The sequence below is a fragment of the Pleurodeles waltl genome, chromosome 4_1, assembly GCF_031143425.1.
Source record: "Pleurodeles waltl isolate 20211129_DDA chromosome 4_1, aPleWal1.hap1.20221129, whole genome shotgun sequence".
Lineage (NCBI taxonomy): Eukaryota > Metazoa > Chordata > Amphibia > Caudata > Salamandridae > Pleurodeles > Pleurodeles waltl.
Genome location: NC_090442.1, coordinates 357,277,513 through 357,293,623, shown reverse-complemented (window position 1 = coordinate 357,293,623; position 16,111 = coordinate 357,277,513). Strand labels below are relative to the sequence as shown.

Genomic DNA, 16,111 nt, shown 5'->3' with positions numbered 1-16,111 from the left:
TGGTTCCTGTTTTGCCAGACGCCTCATGTTTTTTTTAAGGTAAATCCTAATTCGAGCAACATTTTGGCGAGCCAGCCAGGAGCCGAATGGTTCTTCCTACTGGACTGCGACCAAAGGAAGGGGACCCAACCCGGATGGATTCTCAGTTGCACAAATAAGAAAGGTGAGCAGACGCCGCAATTAATTGAAAGTTCTGCTGAATCCGCAGGGAGGAGGACCATCCTGAAGCCACCATCACAAGGGTAAGAAACTACATCAGAGCCTTAATCCTAGCATTTGGTCTGTGGCAAGCTAGGAAAAATCACAATCCCCTGTAGTCGCTTTCTTGATTGTCAGCATCGGGAAGGGTGATCGCTTGGACCGCTGGGTGTAACACAGCCAGTGCACTTGATCCCTGGGAGTAATACAAGGTTTTTGGGTTGCTGGCCACTTGGACCACGGGGCGTGACACAGATGGTATGCATAAGGCCCTGGGTGTGACATTGAGCCTGGGTTTTAAGAGGTGCCTTCGCTTGGACTGCTGGGTGTGATGCAGTCGGCATTGCATGGACTCTGGATGCGATATAGGGCCCACACCCTTATTAGGTTATCCTGGTTTTCTCAGTGCCACCAGTTTAACACTGGTGGTATTTGAAAGTAGTGAGAGGTGTGCTTTGCTTGGACTGCTGGGCGTGACACAGAAAGTACGCAGGAGTCATGGGTGTGACATAGGGGGAATTTAGAGGCTAGCCTACCAGAACGAAGGATATCCCACAGATTAGGTTTAGCTGTGCTTTGCCAAGAAGGATCTTTTGTCACTAAAGTAAGTCCTTTCTTTATCCATATAAATTGTTGCACTCTCCCCCTTCCCCCTCCCAAGCTGTTATTGACAAGATTATCGGGCTCCCCTAGCTTCACACAGCGCAGAGCTTCCCTTGGTCACAGGATAACATGCACTAGGAGTGGGCAGAGCTGTTATTGTGGACTGGCTGTTTCCCTGATTTTTGGGGCTAAGTCAGTATCTCCCCTGCCAGTTGAAATGGTGCTGTTTTAATATTATGATGCTAGTAGACCAATGTGACTGTTTCTCTTAAATGTTGAATGTTGTGTTATTGTTAATATTTAATGTGTACATGAAGAAAATTGTTAATTTGCACAAAGTTGTTGGATGCCAAAGTAAGGCTTACTATTTTGTCACCAAACTGTAGGCTGTTGTAAACTAACAATTGCACTTTTTTCCTAAAGATTGCGTCTCTTGATGCATTTGTTTGTTGAATGTTTATTTTGATGCATCTGTGAAAGACATTGTGCTCATTAGATCTAGGTATTCCCATGTGTATATCCTCCACCCCACCACCAGATTAGGTTTGGTAAACTTCTTATGTTTACAGTTCCCATTACCAGAGAGATCCGGTAGTTCCCTTGTACATACTTCCCGTTGCCAGAGTACAAATTTATAAAAACAAACAGAAAAGTTAGCAGCTTAAGAGAGAAATCTAGAACTTGCGTAACTTAAAAATCCCCTAAAGAACTCAAAACCTAGTAGAGTAACGGCCCCCTGAAAGGACTACCCAAAAATCACCATGGGATCACCTCTAGAGCATATGTAGAGTAGGTTTCCTACTCAGTCCAAAAGACTTAGCAAACTGCCACAAGTTACAAACACATAGCAAGACTCACCCATTCCCCTGGCCTAAAGAGGGAACCTTTGACCCTAATATAATCGCATACACAAGGATATACGTACGAAGTATAAAGATTAATAAAAGGGAAGCACTGCTAGAGCCCTGGGCCATTGTTGAAGAAGTCCGGGCCGATAACCTTGGCCCATCACCAGTAAGTAAGGTGTCCGTACCACCTTCACCATATGTCGGTATGAAGGTGCTGTCCCCGATGCCTGCTATCCCCGCATTGGGATGCACTAACCCACCAGTCGGGGGAGCCAAGGGGCCCCTAATGAACAGCATGCTCTTAGGTCTAGGCATGACAGATCATCAGGCCCACAGGTCCCTACACTCCCTTCACCACCCCCAGGTCAGCGCTAGAGCACCCTGAAGCTCAACCCCCCTATTCATCACGGTCAGCAGTCCAGGACTCAGGGACACAAAAAGCTGAATCCAAGGAGCGAACAGGAGTGAAGGGAAGATTTATAGCCATCTTGGATAGTGAGCTAGCTAGTGGGAGTGACAGAAGAGGACACAGCCCTGCAAGATCTGGCAGCGAGGAGGGAGCCACAGGGTATGCTCAGGTAGCCAAGGAAACAGCAGAGAGAGTATGAGAGCAGGTCCGGACCTAAAACGACAGCACATAGCTCTGAGTGAACGAAGCAATTTAGATAGGAGTCAGAGGGAAGGTGTGAATGAAAGAGCTCGCACCTTGGAGGCCCATTGTGAGGGCAGGTCAGTGTGCCTTCCACCTGAGGAGAGCAGATCGAGTGTAGAACACCAGTGATGGAAGAATCCAAGATAGAGTCGGAAGGGAAACTTTTGATGGGGGTCCGTACTGCATCAGAACACCAGAGAAGGAGAGAGGCTGACCATGAGTTTAGGGACCAAGGCAGCCTGGAGCAGACCCAGCTTAGATAAAATGGCACTAATCCATGCACATGAGAGCAGCGATGAGGACTCACCCCGGCTGCGCAGGAGAGGTAAACCAATGATGTGGGGCATAGCAGCTCAGAAGGAAGGTGAAATATTCACCCGACCCATTTGTCACCCGCTAGCCCGCTGGACCAACAGAAGTATGCAGTACAATAAGCCCTGGCCGGAAGAGGGATCCTTCGAACCAGAGAACATAGCGATTGCCGAAGACTGCATCCGGCATGGAGGGGGAGATCCCAAGCAGAACTTCCCTTACATGCAGGAGTGTCTGAGGAGATGGGAACGATATCGAGAGGGAAAACCAGCAGAATTGCCCAGAACAAGATATTGCCCATTACTACAGAAGAGCAAATCAGGGACCATCTATGTGCCTTGGGCCCAGATGGACAAGAAGGTGCTAAGAGCCAAGCTTTTGCCATTGTTGGATGGGGCTGCAAAATGGATGCTTTGAGAAAAACACTGCAGGGATCACTCTAGCGAAATGTGATGTTAGGAGTCTGCTAAGCAGCATTACTGGCGAGTACACCACCATGGTGTTTACCCCCACTCACATCCCAACAGTCACACTGACCAACTCAGAGCACAACAAGGCCGCATTTAATTTGTACAGGCACCAGATAGGGACAGCCTTAACGGAAACATTCCATGACTTCCCAGACATAGGTGGTGGAAACGATGAAACCTCAGGAGATCATAATAGATTTCTTAGATAGGATAAGAGAGCGGTGGGGACAGGACAGCCGTGGACAGATACAGGCCCTCAAGTCCATTTTCTTTTATAACAGCATCAAGAAGGGGCTGCCCTCAGACACAAATCGGTTTGGACAGCACAGTAGGGCTAGACACTAAACCCTGGCAAGAAATAAAAGCACATACACTGCACCACCACAGGAGGAAACAAGAGAGACCAGAGAAACAAGAATGGGCCCAGAGGATCAAAGCTAAGTTGATCCAACACAAGCTAAGGAAGAGCGTCCTTGAAGGGGCCATGATAGCAGCAAGCATCAAATGGCACCAGTCATGAAGGAAACTCCACCACAGGACCCCAGCAGTGAAAACCAGGGTGGCTGGCAGCAGCCAAATCCCATACAATGCTACTACTGCAATAAAATGGGCCATATGGCCGACAGATGCTGGCTAAGAGAACACTACGTGCAGAAGTCATTGCGCCAAGGCAAGGCCCTGCAGAATTCACATTCACAGAATCAGGTACTGGGTAACCCAACGGCACTATATACTCATTCGCAAAGAAATTAGTCCACTGCCACATCATCACAGCAGGGGTCAGGTAACTGGGCCAGTGCATGGCAGCAGCAGCCTCAACTCGAGAACCAGGCCCATTGTGGGTCAGGCCGCAGCCACAACAGGAAGGAGTAGCCATTTGGGGAAGCAATGCTTCCGCACAGACACAGAACCCAACTGCACAGTCAGCATTAGCACACCTGGTACAACACATACATTTTGAGCACACCTTAAAATTCACTGCAGTAGAGTATAAGACAAACAAGAACAACATTAGGGATTTTAACCTTTTACTTGTACTTGGAACATTCAGGACTGTTGCATGGCTATCGACCAGGTGTCCTCGCTAGAGTGCCATCCCGGGCTGCCGTGTGGCTGTCGATCAGGAATCCTCACTGAAGTTAGTCATTCAGAGTGCCCACCAGAGCCAGGGCCCTGCTCCGCTGCTGGTCCCCCAGGGCAGGGCTAGCCAGCCACACCCCAGGGAGAGGGAATTCTGACTGAGTGGGACAGGGTAGTTTCCTAATTGCTGCTCAAATGGTGGGCACCCCAGGTTCTCGAGCCCATAAGCAAAGTGGGGCAGATCGAAAGATCCCCAAAGCAGGCAAAAACTCCGGATCTCTGACATTGCAAGGAGAAGGCCAATGTTGCACTGTCTTTATCTTGGCAGGATCCATACTAACTCCTTCTGGTGACAAAATGAATCCTAAGAACTCAACTCGTTCCACATGAAATGCACACTTCTCCAATTTTACATAGAGATGGTTTTCTTGCAACCTTGTGAGGATGGATCGAACATGGGAAATGTGCTCCTGTAGATTGTCGGAAAATATTAAAATGTCATCTATATAAACCACGGCAATCCGGTCGAGGAATTCTCGTAATATATCATTAACGAAATGCTGGAAGGCAGCGGGAGCATTGCATAACCCATAAGGCATCAGTTGGTATTCAAATAATCCGTATCGAGTCCGAAAAGCGGTTTTCCATTCATCCCCTGAAGCCACTCGAATCAAATGATATGCTCCTCGCAGGTCCAATTTGGTGTAGATTCTAGCGTTCTTTACTTGATCTAATAAAACTGACACTAAAGGCAGTGGGTATCGATTCTTGATAGTTACCTGATTGAGGGCTCGATAATCAATGCAAGTTCGAAGACTCCCATCCTTCTTTGGTATGAAAAATAGTGGGGATGACACTGGAGATTCAGAAGGACGAATAAAATCATTAGCAAGATATTGATCCAAATACTCCTTTAAATGTTGATTCTCTGCTTCGGTCAATGCGTATATTCTGCTACATGGCAATATCGCACCTGGCTCCAGTTCAATTTTGCAGTCGTAGGGTCGATGTGGTGGCAATTTCTCAGCCTCCTTTTCATCAAAAACGGCGACTAAATCCTCATATTCTTTTGGGATTTCTGCTGTCTTTAGTGCACAGATCATTGAAGAGTGTGATGATAAACAGGCCGCTTGGGACTTGGTGGACACTTCCACTCCATCATGAAAGCAATTCTCTTTGCAGTAAGAGGAATTCATCTTGATCGTTCTTTTGCTCCAATCAATTTGTGGATTATGTTCTGTAAACCAGGGCAGACCCAAAATGAGTTGAAATTGTGGAGCATCTATCAAATTAAAGATTATCTGCTCCTGATGTCCACCAAAACCTTGCATCTGAATTGGTTCGGTCTCATGGGAAATGGGTCCTGAAGAAAGATTGGTTCCACCCACAGCTCTTACTACTTCCAAAGTAGATTTCTTGATAAATTGAATACCCATTTTACGAGCGTATTTGATATCACAGAAGTTGCCCGTAGCTCCAGAGTCTTTCATAACTGAGATCCATTGAATTTCCTTCTCAAGGGTCTTAACTGATACTGTTTGTACAAAATGTGGCGCTGCGGTTTGTAAGGTATTCGCCACTCGTTGATCTAAAGGAGTTGTCTTGGGTTCTGCTTTCATCAGGGCAACTCCCTCTACTGATGAAGCTGGCCTTTTCCCGACTGAAGAGCTTTGGGTTTCTTGGGACAGTTTTTAACAAAATGCCCAGATGCACCGCAATATAAACATAGTTGATTCACTCTTCTTTTCTCTTTTTCTTCCTTAGATAAAGGACCTCGGATGGAACCAATTTGCATTGGTTCTTCTATCGTTAGCCCTTCTCCGGCTCTCATATGATCATTTCTTACACAATCAATTCTCAGGGGAAATGGTCGGTACTCTCTTCTCTTTTCTGCTCTTCGTTCAGTTAACCGGTGGTCAATCTGTAACACAAGATCAATTAACTCCAAAATTTTGGTGGGTCTATTTGGAACTTGTGCTAAGGCATCTTTCAATTCATCTCTCAGTCCACGATAAAATATGGCGGCTCTTTTTGACTCCGGCCAGGCAGTCTCTACAATGAGTTTATTGAAATGAGCCAGATAGGCTACTAGATCTTTGTTACCTTGCCTGATTTCCAGTAGTTCATTGTCAGTGGCTTGAGCTGCAGTTCGCAGATCAAATATTCTTAAGAACTCTTCCTTGAAATTTTGGAAATTATATAAAACAGGATCATTTCTGGAAATTATTGGCATGGACCATGCGGCCGCATCTCCTGTCAGATAAGACAATATAAATGCCACTTTGGACTGGTCTTTGGAAAAAATGACTGGTCTACATAAAAAATGCAATGAGCATTGGGTCAGAAAAATCTGCGCCTTATTTGGATCCCCACCGAAGCGCTCGGGTTGAGCCAAAGGAATAATAGGGGAAACCGCATGAATTACTTGAGTGGATATACCTGCAGACTGTGAAGGGCTAGGGATTTGTGAAAACAAAGATTCATTTGATTTAGCGGTGTTCCCTAACTCATTTATTCGCGGTTTTATTTGGACTGTTTCTTCTATGGTGTTATTGAATTGTTTCTGTAACCCTTCCAACACGGTGGCTAATGCTTTTAGATCAATTCCTTCTGCCATTCTGCTCAGGAGGAAATCTGTTTTTTCCCTAAAATTAGGGTGATGGCACTTCAATCTGTCAGGATAATTCAATTTGATTTCCTCAGAAGCAGAAGATAACTCCTCAGTCCCGACCCAAGCTATTCACAACGAATATTAATCCTTCGTGCTGAGTACCCCGGAGGGGGAAAGGGGAATGGAATGGTAGAGAGACTGCCATAGAGATGATGAACGCCAGTACTCAGTCTGCCTCTTCACATCTAAGATTGGATACAGCACCCTGAGTTCTCTGTAGCCTTGCTTCTCTCTATAAATGATAGCTCTTCTTAAAAAAATGCTTATTACTGATTCTGGAAGAACTTCTCAACCTTTGTTAGAGATTGGTTTTATGTTGCTATATATATATATATATATATATATATATATATATATATATATATATATATATATATATATATAGAGTTGGTGATAATGCGTTCTTCAAATCAGCTGATGTTATTTAATTTCTCCTGTCTTATTGGGACTTCTGTCAATACTTGTATTTGTAAATGCTTGTTTATTACAGTTAGTTTCTCTTTTAAACTCTATTTTGGTTTATTACCATTGAACTTGTAAATGCTTATTTGTTAACAGTTCGTTTCTCCTTTAAACTTGGCCTTTGTTTATAACCTTGACATTTGTAGATACTTGCTCTTTTAAAGTTCGTTTTTTCTTTGACTTTAATATCTTAAACAAGAACCTTGTAAACATAAGGTTAATTCATACATTAACTCTGTAGCCTTGCCGACTTCCACGGGAACGGTCTACTATCAAACTCTTCGAATAAACCTTGACAATATTTATCCGTTTTCTGTAATATAATCTTCAAATGTAATTTTACCTCACAGGAGTTTCTGTTCTGAAGCGCGCTCTCTCTCTCCACACAGCTGATTCCTGTCAGACCTCAGTTGAAGTGCAAGGCTTCCAGCTGGAGAGCTCGTAACCTAGCAACCAACCGATTGCAAGACTAGAACTGTAACTAACCTTCAGGACTCACAGCGGCCATCTTGGATCTTCTCTTCTTGATTCTTCCTTTGAAATAAGCGCAAGATTACTCTGCAAACCTTCTTCTAGTTTGGGCTTTGCTGTCTCCACTGAGGATATCTCTTTGCTTTTCTCATGCACTTCTTTGATTTGACTTGGCAAGTTTGTGTGGTCATGACACACAGCACCCATCACTTGCATCCCACATGTACAACACAGCGCCCTTTTACACAACACGTGGTATCAGCACATAACCACCATGGACACTAAGACATCAGCCAGGTCATGGTATGTCTGCCTGCTGATACCTCATGCAGTAGGTGCAGATAGATTAATTTATCCCAAGATGTAGCCCCTGAAAAAGCCAAATGCCTCCTCCATTTGTACCTTTGTAGAATCAGGACTACAATGCAACCTATTAGAGCAGAGTCCCACAGGGCAGTAGTAAATATGACCTACTAAAGGCAAATCCTACAGCAGTGTACCCTTTTCCTAAGCCTAGCAACATCCAAACTGAGCTGGACAGGATGCGCAGAAAGGGAGCTATAGGGAAGGACTGATTGGCACGAGAATTTTCACGAGTAGAGATTCTTGAAGGTAGCTAAACCACCTAAATGGTGCCCAAGCATTTCCGCTCCTGCTTCTGTCTGCGGTCCGAAGGTTAGTGTGTCTCGGGCTGTCTTCATTAACAAAAAAAGGGACTCCAGACATGGAGTTTCAGTGCATAGCCATCCACCTCGATGACGAAGGGAAATGGGTCTCGTAGGCGAGGGTTAAACAACAGCGTAGACACCCCACGTCAGGAGATCTGGAACACCGATGTAGACAGGTAAACATGGATAGAAGGGATGTGGCAACCCCTAATTGTACGGAAACTCACATTGTATTCCTTATTTTTCAGAGACAAAGGAACCATTCCACTGGGCATGAACAAGAATTGTGGCACGATACTGCCCATTCCTGGTTTGCAATGGGGCACTTCAATGCTACTGGACACCTATTGGCAGTGCGGTGAGTTTGCTTATACCCAGCTCAACCCTGGGAGGTGTGGCCTCTGCTCCCTCATTACCATACACACCCCAATCATGTTCATCCCCAGAGAAGTTCTGTCTGAACTGTTCCAACACCCACTAAGGAAAGAAACAACATTGTTGCATACGTCTCAAAGAAAAAGAGCTAGCTATTATTTTGGTTGCACTCAGTACACGGACATTCCTGAGGAGATTGTTTATTTTCAAACAAATTTTATTGACTTTCATAAAAACAACAATTCCCAACTAGAGGGAAGTCAAGGTAAGAAGTAATGTATGAAATCAATATGACCTTTTTAACACATCCTCATCCCACTTCCCAAACCCATACCTCCCCTCTGAGTGGGCACAGCTCTGTTATGTGGCACCCATCTCTCCAGTTTGCTGCGCTGCATTACTAAGTGTGGGCCCCGCCAGATCTTTCCAGAGGCAGGTGAGTTCACGCTTGGGTAGGAGCAATTCTAGGTCTTGAAATTTACCAAGGTTGTGGAAGTGTGCAGGAACCAGTGAAGGAGACAATGGACTGGGTAAGTGGGAACAATCCTCTTGATAAGTCTGGCCAGTACTGCTGTAACTTCCTCCCAGTAGGTAGTACAAAAACAGGCAAGCCAGAGTCATATGGGAAAAATTGGCACCAACTTCCCCACATCTAGGGCAGGAGACGTCATTGATTCCAAAATATTTGTTCATTTTCTCCGGGGTGAGGAAGGCCCTATGATGTATGTGAAAAACAATTATTTTAAAGCAGGCATATCTAAACATCTTGGGTAGACGGACATTCCTGAGGGGTTTAGACTGTTAACTGATGTTCAAGTATCAGCAGGAAGGTCTATACCCTTCTTCGCAGACATGTTTTGGACCGAATGGAGGGTGGGGTGTGTGCCAAGATCGGCGCATCCTGCTGCACCTATATACCTGGTAATGATATGGACAATGGAACTTCGGCACTTGCTATCAAGCATTGCACCGACTGCTGAGAGATGTGTGAGGAGGGCGGGCCTCTGAGCAGGAGTGGTTCACAAACTGGTTCTCCTGGCTCTGCCAGTGGCTGACCAGTTTGTGCATGTCATTGTTTCCTGTTTTTGTCACGTTACTGTTTGTGTGTGATTTCCTACAATTGGAGGATTCCTGCTTTAAAAACTCAGTCCTCAAATTGGGTATGATACGAGCAGCAAGGGAGGTGGAACAACAAAGTGCCAACACTAGGACTGGCATGACTTATGGGCTTCCTGGTGTAGTTGAATTAGTTGAAAATTCAACTAGAGGGGGGAATCTTAACACTGGATCAATCAATACACATGAAAAGACACCTTTAAACACAAACTATACATTTTCATACACAAAGTCCCATCACCCCTGTTGGATTCCACTGTCATGAACTCTCCGTCAACACCAGCGCGTATGAATGTGCCAGGCAGGCTCCGCAGCCCAGGACTGAAGGTTAATGACTGCAGGTCACAGGTGGGGTAATACTTAGCTGACAGCCAAACATACAGTTTAGATCAGATCACACAGATAGGCAGCAACACTACAATGGTCACGGCGATTAGCCCAAATAAAGCATAAATGGCCAGAGGGACGCATGTATTCCCAAAACACCATAAAATTAGATGCCACACTTAGCCGTTCAGGAAACAGCACATGCAGTGGCCACGCGCCCCTCAGACTTGACATCTGGACAAGTAATCACTGGCCCACACAGTGTCCATGCCAGGTCAAGGCCCACCTGCATTCCTTATCTGGAAATTGTATCCATGACTGATTTTCAACTCTTCACATATTTGACCAGGGAAAGAATGTTCTATGTGTTTATTACTACCAGAGAAATGTGTAAAACACAAGTCATTTCGATATTCTATGAGAGAGTCCTCACACACTGGTGCTGTAACTGCTCTCCTGGCTGTAATGTTTAGTTAAACTAACCATTTCATGTTTTGCCAGATGCCTCTTGTTTTTTTAAGGTAAAACTTAATTTAAGTAACAGGAGTGAGAAGGACTGGACCTGCTCTCTACATCCTGGAACCCAAATTTATCTGAGGGCTAGCTGGCTTGACCCCTGTTCTTGATGTCTCAGGGTCATCAAAGACTTCCTTTAACTTTGCTTTGCTGCTGGACTCTGCCAACTGTGAGTCCTCCCTTGCCTGAGGTGCCAAATCTAGTCCTGGGTCTCAGAAGATGGCTCTGCTGATGTTTTCTATCACAAAGCAATGCACTGAGGCCGTTGCATCGCTCAGAACCAACACAGTGCCCTTTGCTGATTCGACACAAACACAGGACCCAAATGCGAGGTTCAGTGATGATACAGCGCCGACCCAAGAACTTTCCTGCATGGCTCGATAACGACGCATCCCCTACATGTCAACGAAGATCGGTGCCGATGCGGGACCAGACTGCGAGGAAATATGTCGACGTATCTACTCAATTGTGTAAATTGCGTCTTTGAAGCCTACGCTTGCTCCATCCAAGGTACTTTTTTAGTGGGCTCTGCGTGTGTCCTGTAGCCAGCGTGCCCCACATTGCAGCCGGCCTGAACTCTGGATTTACCCCCCGGCTAGCACAACCTCAAGTAATCTTTTAGCGCTATTGACATTAAAGCACTACATTGCAGTTTACTCTTTAAAAATTCATATCTTGAGTTCTACTTATTGGATTTTTGTTGTTTTTGTCGTTTTACTCGGATATTCTTTATTCTCTACACTGGTGTGTGGTCTTTTTGTCGTGTTTCACTGTGTTGCTATAATTTAAGTGTTGCACAAAATACTTTACACATTGCCTCATAAATTAGGGCCTCTTAATTAGGGCCGACAGGATTAGTGTCCCTTAGGAGGGGGAGGGGAGAGAGCTGGGTACATATCAAGTCTGTCTGTGCCTATTCCAAGCCACAGAGGGCAAGCCTCTCAGTTAACAATAGAGCAGTCCGCGCTGGGATCGCCGCAAGAAAAAGGCCTCCTGGTAGGCAATGGTACTGAAAGTTGGAAATACAGAGCACTGCAAGAAACATTCAGCATCGTAACGGCCATGCAATAAGTGCAACTGAACAAGAAACTTCAACACAGTTAAACAATCTACATGACGTTATGTGTGGAACATGTGCAAATCATCCTGACTCGCACCATTTCCAGCCTTTTTGAAATACTTCTGCGGAACCTTTACACAAAATAACAGGTTCCTACCCAAAGATAAGGCAAATCAGACGGGCGTGCCCCCGTCTAAGTCTTTAATAGCTCACGATATTAAGTATTCCATCAAATTCAGACAGTTTTCTAGCACACAGACGTTTTTTAGCTAGTCAAGAATATATAAACCACTGTAGTGCAATCAGTATTTCAGACAGGGAGCGAACAGCTTTTCACCCGACCATAGGGACTGGTGCCATTTATCCTAAGCGTTTACAAAACTGATAAACGAGAAGAGATTTGACTTTTAAACTCTGCTAAGTCTCGATTAGATCTGCTACACAGGCAATGTGGGGAATGAAAGGTGCAAGGGTTTGCTTCCAGCTTCCGTGGGCTCATCGAGGGGGCAAACAACACGAAAAGAACAGATGAGACTTTTCAGCAACTGCATTTCAAGCACTTTTATTGATTTTGATTTTATTAATTTTTGAAACATATTAATATAACCTGAAGACGAAATAATGTAACGTGCTTAAAAATAGGAGACGTCAATTCCATATCCATATACGAAATAAATGTAAGCATTTATTTAAAAGGGCTCACTCAACAAAAGGAACAGTGACTGCAGTTCACTAATATGGCCTGTAGGTGTCCTCATAACATGCTTCCAAGGAATCGCAAATGAAACGAAAAAGCGTGAAAGAAGACTTGCAACAGAGAACGCTTACGGAGTTTTTAGGACGTAGTTTCTGCTGTTGATTTCCAAATGGCGTCAAACGAGTTTGATTTCCCATATAATTAAGGTTTTCAATATAGTAGGACATACTCGCCACTGACAAAAATGAATGTCGAACGTGCACTTATCCACAACAGCAAGAAGCAAAAAATACTTCTTATGAGTATGCAATCTCACTGTTATCTCTCCACAGTTTTTTTTTTGGGAGGATGGAAGAGTGATGAGGGAGGTAGGGCAAATTAAACTACTAAATTCAGTACATATGACGTTTTATGCCTGTGTGGAATTGCTTACATAATACAGCATGGATCTTAATATACAGTATGACATTTTGTACGTTCTGTTAGGTACCAAGCTCCTTGGCACTATGTGGCAAACTCCTAAAAGAGCCAGCACGTCCCAACCGGAAATAAAATGGAGGAGGTGGTTTCCACAGAAAACTTTGAAACAGATCATTAATGACACATGCAAAAATAGAATTATAAATGGGTAACAGAGAATAACAGGAATCCAGGGTTTCTGAGTCAAACAGACAAGAGCACACCAAGTTTTCTTTGTCATTCAAACTCCAGAAATGTAACTGACACAGGTATGAGAGATATGTGCTAAAAACTATATCAGTAATCAAATTTCTGGATTCCTTTAGGCGAGTAATAAACGACATCATTTACTTGAGATAATACTCCTCTCACAGTAAAGGATATACAGAAGATGGGACCGCAGAAGTATGGTTGGGGGATAAATGGTAATCTGTGACATGTGGGGAGTCCAATTTAAAATGGGTGACCCAACTGACAATTAGTTTATTGGAGAATGAATCAAATGAAGATAACATGGGATGGAGTCATAGGGATGGCTGCAACATGGTTAGCATCAACGATATTGGGATCGATGTGGTCTACTTTATAGATAAAAAGAGGCAATGAAATCTCATTTCACTTTTAATGATGAGTAGCTGAACAGGCATTGTTACCGATTCCATATTATGAGCAAAATGCCTACAAGCCCACTGCAGTAAAGTTCCCCATATGTCATGGCCATACCCTCCGCCGACATCCCTGTGTGGATGTCAAGTGTGCGTGCATGTATGGTAGCAGGACTCCATGTTGTTTACAAGTGTGGAGGTATGTTACTAGTGGGATATATTTTGGATGACCGCTGATCTTACATGGCAAAAGGTTGCGGTTGTAAAACTTCCCCCACTCAGTGCAAATGTATTTTTGTGGAGCTATCTCATTTTTATGTTTCCCAAATGATTTAATAACACATTTACTAAACAGTCATGTTGACTGCCTGCAGCCATTTTGCATGTCAATATTATACTAATGTGCGCGATTGAGTTGCCTCACCTCTGATGTATGCAGCCTTCTTTCTAAGCTTGGCTCTACTAAGCAAGAGTTGTTGTTTGACCTGGCCTGTTTGGCAGGTTCATGCCCTGACTTTTTGCCTCCTTACTATTTTTTTCTGACCTCTCGCTATTGGCTCAAGGACTCTGAGCACTTTATCACTGTTGACCAATGCTAAAGTGCAGGTGCTCTCCCTTCCAAAGTTGGTATGCTTGGCTTATACCTAATTGACATTTAATTTACCTGTACGTCCCTTGTACAGTGGTATCGCCATACCCAGGGCCTGTAAATTAAATGCTACTAGTGGACCTGCAGAGCTGCTTGCCCCACCCATGGAAGTAGCCTTTCAAACCTGTCTAAGGCCTGCTAGCGCAGGGCCTGCGTGCACAGTTTTCTGCCACAGGGACATGGCATCTAAATTTACTTGCCAGGCCCAGAACTCCCCTTTTACTACATGTAAGTCACCCCTAAGGTAGGCCCTAGCTAGCCCTATGGGCAGGGTGCTATGTATGTAGAAGACAAGACGTGTCTAGTAGCGTGGCCTGTCCTGGTAGTGACAAACCTATTTGGTTGCTCACTGCTGTGAGTGCTGCATTCTCAAAGGATTGCATTGGAAATGCCCTGCCTTATGTGTAGGAGGTATTGTCTGATTTATGAGGGGTAGCGTAGACATGTTTGGTATGGTTGCAATGGTGGTAAGAAATGCTGCTTACTGGTGTAGGTGGGTTGTTTTATTACTATTACAGAAATGCCACTTCTAGAAAGTGAGCATTTTTCTGTGCTTATGACTCTGGGGTTTTGCAGCTTGACTCTAATCCACATCTGGGCAGAGTGACAGTTGGGCTTTGTGCATACTTTTTAGACAGCCTGCACACAGGGAGGGTGGAGGTGTCACAGAGGTGCATCTGAATACTGAATAGTCTTCCTGGGCTGAGAGAAGGGAGAGGCGTGGCACACTGCATCTGTAAAGGATGTGCCCGGGCCTCACACAAAAGGGTCGCTTACCTCCAACTGATATTTGGAGCCTGTGCTGGAGGAGAGGAAGCACTCCCGGAATCAGTTGGAACTGGTTGGAACCTCCTTCTCCCCTTCTTTGTTAACACACTGTAAAACTGAGTATAAGTACAGGGGAGTTTTCCACACAATTTGAAGACACGTTGGAACTTACTTCAAACTGGACACAGAACACTGGAGGGACTCACCAGGGACCGCCATGGACTGCTGCTGCTGTGCTGACCTGTGATCTGCTGGGTCACTAGGAGAGACTGCCATCAGGCAACATTCCCCTTGTGCTGGCCTGCAGCTAGGCCCTGCCACCTGTGCTCCTTTTCTTTTATTGTTGTCCCCCTGGGGCTGTGTCTCGTGGCCCTGGACCCCTGCAACCAGTCCATTGCATCTGGAGAGCGCTTAGGTAACCTTTTCCTGAAGCGCTTCCTTTCCGATGTGTTTTGCACTTAAAAGCGCCTTCCTTGTGGTGTCCTTGCGCTGGGTAAGCGCCTTTCTGAATCCTGGAATCACCGGCGTGACCCGGGCTCTTGAAGCATGCCATAGCACTCGTAAGTGCTTTGCTGATTCCGAAAATCACCGCCGCGACCAGGTCGTTATTGATTTTCAGGGTGCCGGAGTCGCACTGTCCTCAGGAACGCCCAGGGCACCAGCGAGTAAGGAAAAGGAGTGAGCGCGCTCCTACCGTGCCCCCATGGTGAAGCGCGCTCTGAGTGCCCCTGGGGCACAGCAAGACACCCACTCTGGTGCCTGCTGTCTCCTACAGCCCGCAGCCTGCATTGGAGGCTCCCCCGCCCCACCAGAGCCCCTTTTTTTTCTTGTAGGCTGGCAGGGGGAGAAGAAAGCCTCATCAGAGGCTCCCCTGCCCCAACAAAGTCCTGAGTATCCTTCTGGGAGACCGTGGGCAGAGTGGAAGCCTCGCCAGAGGACCCCCGCACCGCTGGTCCCCCGTGGTGGCCCCTAATTGTTAGGTGCTTTGCCCCCCCCCCCCCCCCCCCCATCTCTGGAGGGCCAGTTGAGGCCCCCCCAGAGATCATGGGCCCCAGGAGGGGCCCGTTATAAAAACCAGAGGGGGTGCGTGTCACCTCCCTGAAA

General features: G+C 45.5%; 1 protein-coding gene across 15 annotated transcripts in view; it reads right to left on the bottom strand.

Moving 5' to 3' along the window:
* PLEKHA5 (pleckstrin homology domain containing A5) overlaps window positions 1-16,111 on the bottom strand; it is a 991,819-nt gene that overhangs the window by 817,787 nt on the left and 157,921 nt on the right. The window lies entirely within an intron of this gene.